At 34.3% G+C, this 13,121-nt stretch overlaps 1 pseudogene; it reads left to right on the top strand.

Moving 5' to 3' along the window:
- The window catches only part of LOC117096748, a 32,082-nt pseudogene extending 19,362 nt beyond the window's left edge, over window positions 1-12,720 (top strand).
- Window positions 12,721-13,121: the final 401 nt, after the last annotated feature.

Genomic DNA, 13,121 nt, shown 5'->3' with positions numbered 1-13,121 from the left:
TGTACTATCTTCCCAACTTCTAATGAATCTGTAATTATTTCAAAACTAAAAAGGTAAAAGTAGTATTTATTGAACAGAGCCAGCATTTTAATTCATTGTGAATGAATACGTTGGAAAAATATGATCAAAATAAATTACTAGAAAACTAAAATTAAACAAATATACATAAACTGCAAACCCTTTTTTTAGAATCAGGAACATCTCTCCATTTTTATAAATATAATGAGAACAAATACGGTATATGAAGAAAATAATTTCCAAAATACTATGTTTTTATTAAAAGTATACACAGAGCCATTAATTTTGAGAATTGCTAATATACTATTTGTCTTTCTGCAATCTCAGCTAAACAAAATGTATAAGTGACATGTGATTTCACGCAATGAAAACTTATATGCACACTTTGAGACTACTCTCTATAAACACATTTAAAGATTTTGATACAAATAAATGCAAACACTTCATTTCTTCCCTGTTAACATGTCTAGGTTAGGTTTTATTCACAACATTCATTTATTCATAATTATCTGCACTATTTCTAGATTCCTGTTTTAGTGACACTGATTGTGTCCAAAACAATCTGCAGAGTTGTATTGTTAGAAACAAAACAAGAGCATTTAAATTAATTTCATCTAACTCACCATATTTATTTTTAACTGATATCCAAAAATGAAGTGATGATGTACTTTCAAAACACGTCTTCAGTGATTCCACCAGTAGCTAGTTCCATAAATTTATCCTTTTGAATTATCTTTCAATAAGAATGGTGTTCAGATCCATGCATTTCTTATGTGTGAAACAGTTTTGGTAAAAAATAAAATAAAATTCTAAACCTTTGGTTAAATGTTTGGTGATAACCTTTTGCAGGTGTTCAATAACAACATTATCACCTATCTCATTGGTAACTGTTATTAGCTTGCTATAAAACTTATAAAAACTAGATTCCATAAATTCTCAAAGTTTCATTTTCTGTCATTGAAAAAAACTTGTTTTATTTCTACAATACCTAGAAATATTAACATCATTAAATACATACAAAATATCAGATAAAGAAGTTACCCTGGCTATCACTGAACAGCTTTAAATTGTTGGACCAAACTGATTTCTTAAGAAGTGAAACATTAAAAGTGTGTTCAATGATTGAAGTGCTTTCCACAGAACTTTTGCTCTCCATGAATTTCATGGCTCTGTATGTAATAATGTGACTTTATAATCGGCTTCCATATTATTACTTGATACATAAAATAATCTTGAATTTAGTGTATTGGCATTTACTTAATTCACAGAATGTTACCATGCTATCAACGACTTTTTAAAGCTGACATTTAATGCCATGCAAGGGTTTTTTGATAAAGAAAACTGTGTTGATTTGCATTTTTTAAAAAGCACCATATCTGGGCAACCACTCAAGAATGTTTTCTGTGATAAATATTATGCCATGGAAACATGCACACGAGATGTAATCTGTAAACTACACCAGTTGACGGTTCATATCATAGAGTTCAGATCTAGTCAGTTTACATGAGCAATGAAGAAAAAAGTTACATAATATCAATATAATATTGAAAGTGGACTACACTAAAAGAATTGCCATGTCAGTGGTATTAGTGCATTAGTATAATCACAATGAAAAACACTTTACTAGTTTTAATTGTTCAATGAGTTGCTCTTCTATGTCATCACTCAGCTCCTAAGCATACAGTGTTATTGCAAAGTGGTATTTGATTGACTTCATAATACTGATTCATACTGCATTTCCAATCAAATATCTTTAATACCATACGTCACTGTCTCAGCAATTGTATGTTTTCTCTAGTCTTAGCAACCCAAAGTGCTGTTTTACAATAAGATATATAAAGCACCAATATTCATATGTGAAATGCTGAGCATCTGCTTCTGTAGGCTTTTCAATTCAATACTCTTATACAAAGAATGTGGTTTTGAAAATTTATATCTTTTATGTAAATACCACATAGGTGTTAATTGTTTCATCCCTTCACTATACAATGCAACTCCACAAATGATGCACCATAGTTTTAGCATAGTATTATTAATTATGGTTAGAAAACTGATCTCATTATACTAAGATACACACTTCTAAGTAAAACAAGTATGAACTCTTTTTGGTCTTTAGCTTTTCCCTACTGTTTTTCTTCTCAATTATTTAACCTAAAGTGTCTGTAGTTGAGAATCCACGCCTTCTTGTAACAAGCCCAGAGAAACTTATTTCTCTCCGTGTTAATTAGCATTAAACTTACTCTTAGTATAACTAATAACGTTAAATTATAATTTGAAAAACAGGCATATTAAAAAGTAAAGTGCACCTAAAATTTTTTTTGAAGCATCCGAAGGCTTATATTTTCTCAAAATTTTACACACACTTGGGTTATAGTGCACAAACTAACCTTAAAGTGTCACCTGTTGCTATGTGGTTCTACTGCATATGACTAGCATACAGCTTAGAGCATATGTGATCCACAATTTACTGTACCATACCCTGGTCAGAAATAATCCCATTGATCAGAAATCTATATGATCTGGCAATGTGAAATTGCTGCAGATATTTTGAAACACTTACTCTCAATTCTTATATTTATCTTGCCTTAAAGCTCTCCACTAATGCCAGTCCAGGAGATCATGCTCTGAGCAGCCCAGGTCTAGAGGGCAGAGCAAACATTTAAAAAATGCTGCAAACATGTTAGCTACATATTATGATATCAGTATAAAGGAAACATACAGGGTGATGGGAGCAAATATTATAGCGATCCTGCTTACATCAAAGGGTCAGGAAAGTCCTAAGCAAAGATGAATGGGTGAGGGCAGCCTTCTAGGCAGAAAATGAGGAGACATCAAAATCCATGTGCTCTAGGAATGGAAAAAAGCCTATAGTTGCTCTAGGTTGTGAGACAGAGGAAAGGCCCAGGAAGTGGACAAGAAGCAAAAGAAGAACCCAGGCATTGTGTACCATAATAATGAGGCTAGATTTGTCCTAAACGTTGAGAGATGACATTAAACAAAACACAGCAGGTTGTGGTTGTGAGGGAGGATAATCAGATTTGTCCCACGTGGATCTGATTGAAGAGAACTCTGTTGGAAAGAGCCTGGGGCCCAATGTTCCACTGAATGTAAAGCATAGTGGGTGGGAGAGAGACCAAACAGGAAGCCCTGGTTTTAACTTTTATTTTAAGTTCAGGGGTATATGTGCAGGTGTGTTAAATAGGTAAACTTGTGTCATGGGGATTGTTGTACCAACTATTTCATCATCCAGATATTAAACCTAGTACCCATTACTAATTTTTCCTGATCTTCTCCTTCCTACCACCCTCTACATTGAAGTAGGCCCCTCAGGCTGTGTAGCTCTCCTCTGTGGGTCCCTGTGTTATCATCATTTAGCTCCCACTTATAAGGTAATATGTGGTATTTGTTTTTCTCTTTCTGTATTAGTTTGTTAAGGATAATGACCTCCAGCTCCATCCATGTCCCTGCAAAGGAAATGATCTTGTTCTGTTTTATGGCTGCATAGTATTCTATGGTGTATGTGTACCACATTTTGTTTATCCAGTCTATCATTGATGGGCATCTAGATTGATTCCATGTCTTTGTTATTAATAGTGCTGCAATGAACATACACATCCATGTGTCTTTATAATAGAACAATTTATAGTCCTTTGGGTATATATCCAGTCATAAGATTACTGAGTCAAATGGTAGTTCTGTCTTCAGGTCTTTCAAGAATCACCACACTGTCTTCCACAATGTCTGAATTTATACTTCCACCAACAATGTATAAGCAAACGTTCCTTTTTTACTCCACACCCTCGCTAGCATCTGTTTTTTGTTTGTTTGTTTGTTTTTGAGACGGAGTCTTGCTCTGTCACCTAGGCTGGAGTGCAGTGGCATAGTCTTGGCTCACGGCAACCTCTGCCTCCTGGGTCTCAGCAATTCTCCCGCCTCAGCTTCCCAAATAGCTGGGATTACAGGTGCATGCCACCATGCCCAGCTAATTTTTGTATTTGTAGTAGAGACAGGGTTTGCCATGTTGGTCAGGCTGGTCTCGAACTCTTGACCTCAGGTCATCTACCTGCCTCAGCCTCCCCAAGTGCTGAGATTACAGGCATGAGCCACCATGCCCCACCTTGATTTTTTAACAATAGCCATCTGATTGTTGTGAGATGGTATCTCATTGTGGTTCTGATTTGCATTTCTCTAATGATCAGTGATGTTGAAATTTATATATATATATATATAATTGTTGGTCACATGTATATCCTCTTTGGTTCTTTTGGTTTCATATGAATTTTGAAATAAATTTTTGACAATTTGTTTATATTGTGTGTGACCAGTTGTGATTGGAATATATTGTAGAAACTCAAGTAAATATCTTCTAATGACTCAGTGAATTGATTTATTCGGGATGCTTTAAAAACAGTATAACTTTTTCCTAATGCAGAATGTCCTAGTAGAAATAAAAAATACAGTATATCAACGATTCATAGCATTCCCAAGAAAGGATACAAGTAATTGTATCAAGTAAAATGATAAAATAATGCAAGTCTTAATGATGATGCCCAACATCAAGTCATTTTTAAGAATCACAAGCCGTGCAGCAGTATTATTGCTGATGCTTTAAAGCTGAGCCATTTTTTCTTAGATACTTACAGGATGACTTTGTAGGTAAAATACAGGAGTAAATACCTGCGCTAGATAGTTTTATTTCACAGTTATTCATTCTTCCTTTCCTGTAAGAAAATTATACATTGTTGCTCATTGACATCAGGCTTAGGGGCCCCTTATGGACAGACTATATATTGTCTGCTCTATTGATGTTGGACCTGACCATGTGATGTGCTTTAGTCAATGGAATAAATGTAGGCATGATGTATACTGTTTTTGAGAAGAAACTTTAACAGGTACTAATAAAATTTCTATGCCTATTTGTTTCTGTTTTCTGTAGGGGTCCCGGAATGAAAATATATGGATGAGGATTGCAGCTGACTTCAGCCTACACGCAATTTGAATATTAAGTGTTGATTTATTACTGTAAGCCTCTGAGATTACATGGATGGTTGTTTCCCCAGCAAACCTGGCTAAACCATTCCGACTGCTACAATTTGACTAAATAAATGTAGTATGTATGGCAGAGACTTCATCCTTATTTGTTTATTGCTGAGTTTTCAGTTCCTAGATGTTACTAACACATAGTTATAACTCAATGAATATTTTTGGATGAATTAATAGAAGGGTGAAATGAGAGAATAAAATAATAGGTACCTTCATTACGGGGCACATTTTGAAAGTCAATTTAGCAATAGAAATGAAGCTAGATATAGAATGAGGTCACACTGAGAAAAGCTAAGAATATCAGTTGAGTCGGATTTTATGCAGTACAAAATAATTCAGAATTGTGTATTTTTAGCAGATTTTTCATTATTCTTCAACTCACTTTAATCTGTTGTCTCCCTCTACTAGTCCCCCAAATGTCTTCTCAATGTATATATTTAAGGTTTAATCTTTCTTGACATTTCATCAGCTTTCAAAAACGTTTACCATTACCTTTTTCAAAGCAACTTATTTCTTCTAAAATGCCACACATCTGCTGATTTTTCTATTTACTCCCCTGTTCTCTTCAGGCACTGAGCATTGACATTTCATCCTAATTCCTCTTCCTTAGCAGTCCATACTCACTTTCTGGTTGACTTAATATATAATCACAGCTTCAATCCTACCTATTCAGGGATAGCGGATACAATATCACTTCTAATATTTACCTCTAGCCTGAGCTATAGGTGAATGATGTCTATCTTTGGCAACTGAAACTAGTTTTTTTTTAAAAGACATGGGCAAAGTCAAAGGTATTGTACATTTTTTAGAGATTGCATAAAATGGGTTGTTCTGATAAAATGATAGAGGTAGAATCCAAATAAGAATAAGTTGAAGAATTAACCTGTGATGAGAAAATGGAGGATAAACACAGACATCCTTGATGAAGTTTGTGATGGGATACAGGTTGGCAGCAGTAAGGGAAAGTGACTATTTTTCAATTCAAGTACATTTCACATTTGCATGATTGGTAGCAAAAAATAAATACATAAAAACTATCAATAGCTTTTATAAGAGGTAATTATTATGTTAGAGGGCTAAACACTACAAAATAGGCACGCATTTTAGATTTTCCCCCAGTTTGATACTCAAAAAAAATTCTTGCCAAGTTGTAAAAGTAAACATTGTACTTATGGGTTTGTTATTATTCACAGATTCAATATACTGACTGCCATTCATTAAGCCACTTGAACATGTAACTAAGGCCTCCCCAAGTTTAAAAAGCATAATTATGAGGTACACAGTAACATATAATAGTATATTCCATATATCTCTTTCCACCTGGAAATGAACATCTACATTTACATGCTTGAGATACTTGCTGGGTGTGATTGTCAATTTTATGTTGACTTGGTGCCTAGACATTGCTGTGCAAGCATTTTTTAGATGTAATTAAGATTTAAATTAGTAGCATTGGGGGTAAAGCTGATTACCCTCCATAATTCAATGGGCCTCATTCAGTAAGGTGAAGGCCTTAAGAGAAAAGATTCAGCCTTCAGACTCAAGACTGCAACATCAATCCTTCCTTAGGTCTCCAGCCTACTGGTTCTGCTTCTGTGGAGATCACTGACTAATACACTGGGATTCTCTTGCTTTGTAAACAGAAATGGGAGGCAATTTGGAAGGGACTTATAAGACTTTTAAGACACAGGCAATGTGGTAGTAGTTCTATTCACTTAACAAATATTCTTTAAAATATACTTTCCAATATATATTCTCTGCAGCATTAATGATATATTCCACAATATGATTAAATTAAAAAATAAAATTTAAAAATAATTTCAAAATAAAATTTAAATTAAATTTGACATTCAATTTCAAGATGAATATATAATATACAATATATAAACCAACATCTATTTATCTCATTTATGAAATCAAACCAATTCTAGTTGTCCCACTGTATAAAACAGATGAGGTTTTACAGAATCTCAGGTATGACATTTTGGCCATGTGTGCTCTACTTTCCCTCCATCCCTTCCTTCCTTCCTTCCTTCTTTCCTTCTTTCCCTCCTTTCTTCCATTGCTTCTTCTGCCTCTGCCTCCTTCCTTCCTTCCTTTTCTCTTTCTTCTGTTCTTTTTTTCTTCTTTTTCCTTTCAATTTTTTTCTATTTTTTAAGTTACTTTGGTAGGCCTCATTAGAGATAATCTTTGAATATAATGAAATATGAAATAAAAATAACTTTTAATATTCTTCAATGAAGGTAAATAATAATTGAATAGTCCCTTACTATATTTTCTTTAACCCATTTCTACAAAACTCTATGTAATTCTGTTTATCAATCCCTCAGGTCTTGCTTTGAGCTAGATGGTAAGATATTTACTACTCTATAGGATAAACCTTAATATTTAGCTTCTAAATATCAATTTTTAAGCCAGCTTGAGGACAGCCCTTTAGGTATATCTAATGCAAAGAAGTTCAGTAACATTGTAGTTAACTGGGAAAAAGTCATCAGTGTGCCTGGCATTCTTGTAATCATTCTATGTCATATGGTTTGGCTCTATGTCCCCACCCAAATCGCATCTCAAATTGTCAGGGGAGGGACCTTCGGGGAGGTGATTGGATCATGGGGTTTTTTTTTGTTTTTGTTTTTTCCCCATTCTGTTCTTGTGAGAATGAGAGAGTTCTCATGAGATCTGATAGTTTTAATAATGGCAGTTTTTCCTGCGCTTTCCCTTCTCTTCTGCTGTCATGTAAGACCTGCCTTGCTTCCCCTTCCCCTTCCACCATGATTGTAAGTTTCCTGAGGCCTCCCCAGCCATGCAGAACTGTCAGTCAATTAAACCTCTTTCCTTTATAAATTACCCAGTCTCAGGTATTTTGTATAGCAGTTTGAGAATGGACTAATATATAATGTAAGTAGATCCTCCCCACATAGAGCTGACAAAGGACCTTTTACATAAACAAAGGTTTAGACGGGAGCCTTGCCATAAGTCTCTTCATCTTAGCCATCAGTGGCTCAAAACTGTTAAAGGAAAGGAGAAAACTGGTCCCAGAAATGATTCAGTTTCATTCTTATTCTTTGTTAAACTCATTCCCAAACTGAATGCGAAAGCCAACAACTAAAAGCCCCAATCATAGTTTCCACCAAAAAGATGCCAATTTTGACAGTTCCTCTCATCTCCCGGAAGTATCTGATTTAGACGGCTCCATTAGTAGGTCAAGTGATGTCTAAATAACACTGTCCCAGCTGCAAATTGATTCAGTTTACTTTTTAAATCTCCGAATGTTTTTGTTGCAATAGAAAGTTTGGGGACCAGGCGTTCGCGTTTGTAATCCCAGCACTTTGGGAGGTCAATGCGAATGGAGCCCAGGGAGTTCAAGATCAGCCTGGGCAACATGGTGAAACCCCATCTCTACAGCCTAGGCAACAGAGTGAGACACTGTCTAAAAAATGTAAAAAGAGAGAGTTTGTAATTTCTAACTCTAATTTTTAAAATTATGTCAAGAACTGATTTTAAAAAGAACAGATTAAAATGGAAATGGAAATACATTACTATGACAAGCGTACACATGTATCTGTAACAGTCATACTCTGATAATGAGAGGCAAGCTCTTAGTAGAGATAAAATATATTTCTATTACATAGTTACTTGCTTTTGGTGCTTCCTGTGGAATTCAAAGTGAGTTAAACAAATGAAATGGCTGAATCATTGGCTTGCTTTTTCTATGCAGAATTTAAGAACTAAAGCTTTGTGATGATCAAATATAACATTCTGGACTTTATTACATTAAACAGTCTAATACACATTTGGTTTTACATTTATTAAAATGAATTTCCTTTAGACACTTTGAATTTGCCTTCTCTGAGATCCATTTATGAATTAGGCTGTTTGGCCAATGACTAGATATCAAGGAGTGAATGAGAGAACTGTTTTCATTTGCTTCAGTGAAAATTCAGCCACATTCTTTGTATGGGGTTGATTTGTTTTCCAGTTCTAATTCCCAGTCACTCCTCAGTGGTCTTTCAAAGAGAGACATTTGTGTAAATGACAATATGCAATTATTTCATAAAAAGTAACATATCCTTCCAAATATTTATTAATGGCTTTGAATTGTCTTTTGTAAATGTTTTGGATTTGTCATTTTTTTCCCCAAAAACCTGTTATGAGAAAAATAGATATCTATATTCGAAGTCAATTCCCAATTGAAACAATATAACTTTTTAGTCCAGGAATACACCAGGTTTAACTACTTTCACATCAGTTTCAAGTTGCATTCCTGTATTTAAGGCCTCATTACAAACAAACACGTGTCCAGGCAATACTCATATTCTCCTGTAACATTGAAATGAGATCAAAAAATAAAAATTTTTATTCTATTTCAATTTTCATCTTAGCAAAAACAGTAGCAGAATGGAATAATGTCCAAAATCTAGTTCCAGGTGCAATTATTACATGTTTCTAAAATTTGCAGAAATGAAAAGATTATTTTGAGCCTTTTAGAATAGATCATTATGATTCCACATGGCTAGCACTGACTTATGCTAAAGGCATTATAACCTGTGATATCATGTGAAAAACAAAATTAATTCCAGCCTTCACACAAAATGTTTCTGATGTCATTGACCTAGGACTGTTGTTTATTGTCTATAAATGATCATTTGCTATAAATGTATTTATGCCAAAATGAATTATTTAATGTTAAAAATATTCTACCTGAATATATTTTAATACATTAAATATATTATTTATAAGTAACATAGATGCTTACTTCCTTACAATAGGATTATGTCCAATAAAGTAATCTTAAAATGAAAATATAGTAAGTCAAAATGCATTTAATAAATCCAGCCTACCAAATGTCACAGCTTATCTACACTAGCCCACCCCAAACATACCCTTAACATCTACATTAGCTTATGACTGGGCAAAATCATCTAACAGTAAGCCTATTTTATAATTAACTGTGCGATAGCTCATATAACATATTGAATACTGAATGTGACAAACAGAGTGATTGTATGGAATCTAATGAATGCTTATCACTTTTGCACCATCATAAAGTTGAAAAATTCTAAGCCAATATTATAAGTTGGGGACTGTTTATATTTATATTAAATATTATAAATATTTAATGGAATAAATGCTTTGTGAACATTTTAGAGTAAGTTTGAATTACTGTTTCTCTGAATGACTTGTTTTGAGTAGATAGTTATAAACTGCTATAAAAATAGATCTTTTACATGCTAACTAATTGCATATTTTTTCAAGTAAAATTATGGTAACCAATACTGTGGTTAAAATACTCTTGTGTAATCGAAAGAAATGAGCAAAGACCCAGTTAGTCAGGGCTATGTGTAATGTGTACTGCTGGCCTGGTCAGATAATTTTTTAATAACTTTAAAATAAAGTAAATTAAGCAAACAACAACAACAAAAACAAATAACTTTGACATTCAATATTTAGACCTGCTATCTCTGACTTTAACTTTTTTTTTTTTTTTTTAGATGGAGTTTCACTCTGTCGCCCAGACAGGAGTGCAGTGGCGCGATCTTGGCTCGCTGCAACCTCCACCTCCCTGGTTCAAGCAATTATCTAGCCTCAGCCTCCCGAGTAGCTGGGACTACAGATGTAAACCTCCATGCCCAGCTAATTTTGGTATTTTAAGTAGAGATGGGGTTTCACCATATTGGCCAGGCTGGTCTGGAACTCCTGACCTTGTGATCCGCCCACCTCAGCCTCCCAAAGTGCTGGGATTACAGGTGTGAGCCACCACACTTGGCTTGACTTCTAAAAAAATAAAAACTAAAATATAATTTAGTATAGTTTAAAATCAATTATCTGCCCTGATGGTGACATATTTCTTCAATGAAAATCAAACAATAAATTATTCATTCTAAATGTTGTCTTTTAGCTAAGTTATTTTGTTAAAAGTGTTTTCATATTAAGCTACAGATTGACTGTTATTCTCACTGTTCTCTTGATTTTATAAATATAGTCTCTTGATTTTATGAATATATATTTCCTAGATTTTCTAAGAGATTGCCAGATTATGAACTCTTTACTCATGTAGAATTCATGCTGTTTAAGTAATTTCTTCTACGTGGGTATTTGTTTAGTATGTACACAGGAGTTGGAATAAGCCTTTGTGTGTAAAGAAATGCATTAGAAAAACACTTAAGTGAAGATTTTCAATGAAAAAACTTGTATGGGTTCACAACAAGCCTAGTAATCTCTTAAGAAAGAATCTACTAAGTCTTTCAAAAGTTTTGATTATAAGGCTAAATGATTGAAATTTAATTCTACACATGGCTAAATAAATAAAACTGTTAGCCAGACAATAATGGGGCTATTTTTCCCTGTAAATCCTTCATATCTTTCTAATAATATACTGTGTGAAAAGTTTTAAAAATTTTGTTAGAGAAATTACAGTGGTATTTCAGTTGGACTACATTATGTGTATAATTAAGGCAATCCAGCTTTTATTTTAGTAATTTAACCTTCACGAATAATGCATTTGATGCATTTCTATGAACTTTCTCATTGTGTAATATTAAAAGTATATCCTCAGCTTCCTTTATAAAATTGTCCATAAAAGAGTATAGAGAAATAAGATGGTACAGATAACTATAGTAAGAGTTTAGTATAACAGCTAAACACAGTATTTGAAGCTAGCCCACCAAGATTTCAATCACACCCAGATTTTACTAGCTCTGTGATTTGGATTAGGCCTTACCCCACCTGGCCTCAGGTTCCTCATCTGCACAGGGATGAATAATAACAGTACCCACCTCAGAGCCATTATGAAGATTGCAGTAGTTAATGTAGCTGCCACACATGAGGCAGCCATAATCATACCTCACCAAAAAAATGGCTGTGGAAAATTGCTTAATGTGGAAGAGAGGAATAAATGAGGAGGATAATTTTAAAAATAATAAAAAGCACTAAAAGACAAAAGTGAAAATGATATTTCTAGAGGGAGATAGTATGAAGATTTTAGCATTCAAAACAAGTAAGACAAAAATAGTACTTGTGAGTGCTTTCAGCAAAAGTTGAAATTGGCAGCAGCAGAAAGACAAGGTAAAAATGTGTTTAAGTTGGAGTTCCCTCAGATTTGATGAGTATATAAGATAGAAAACATGCTCCAGCGAAAGGCAGGAGCATGATAAGTATCCTAATTACACCAGTATAATCTGACTTGCTAACTGGCATTATTCTTTTTTCTTAAGAAATTAATGAAATTGACCAGGCGCGGTGGCTCAAGCCTGTAATCCCAGCGCTTTGGGAGGCCGAGACGGGCGGATCAAGAGGTCAGGAGATCGAGACCATCCTGGCTAACCTGGTGAAACCCCATCTCTACTAAAACATACAAAAAATTAGCCAGGCAAGGTGGCGGGCACCTATAGTCCCAGCTACTCGGGAGGCTGAGGCAGGAGAATGGCGTAAACCCGGGGGGCGGAGCTTGCAGTGAGCTGAGATCCGGCCACTGCACTCCAGCCTGGGCGACAGAGCGAGACTCCGTCTCAAAAAAAAAAAAAAAAAAGAAATTAATGAAATTACAAATAAGTTGATTCTTAGTGCATTTGTTTTTTATGTTTCATATTCAGGTTTGGTTGCGTGTTTGGAGGGGGCATTAAACATCAGCTGCCCCATTCTGACAATAACCCTACAAAGTAATTAGTATTATTTTCCTCATTCCACAAAGGAAAAAAACAAGTCTCAGAGAAGGAAAGTAACTTTCATCTTAAAAACAGTGGGGAAGAGCTGGTTTATATAATGATCAATTTCAAATATTTGAACAGTTTAAAAGATCAGGATGCAAAAATATGTTATAGGCTATTTATTTAGGAGATAAATGTGTTTTGTTCCTTGCTGCAGTGTAACTGTTGAAGGGCATATGACAAAAAAAGAAAAACATTTTGACACTGAGGTAGTTTTACTCTGTTTTTATAATCCAATTCCTAAAACATACTCACATGTATAATGTTGATGATGTGATCTCAAGAAAATGATTTAGTTTCTTGGAGCCTCCATTCTGTTATCAATAAAATGACAAGAATATTTATCCTTAAAAATTG

This window comes from Trachypithecus francoisi, unplaced genomic scaffold (assembly GCF_009764315.1).
Source record: "Trachypithecus francoisi isolate TF-2019V2 unplaced genomic scaffold, Tfra_2.0 Lachesis_group14, whole genome shotgun sequence".
In the NCBI taxonomy this organism is placed as follows: Eukaryota; Metazoa; Chordata; class Mammalia; order Primates; family Cercopithecidae; genus Trachypithecus; species Trachypithecus francoisi.
This window is presented reverse-complemented; position numbering and strand designations above follow the sequence as displayed.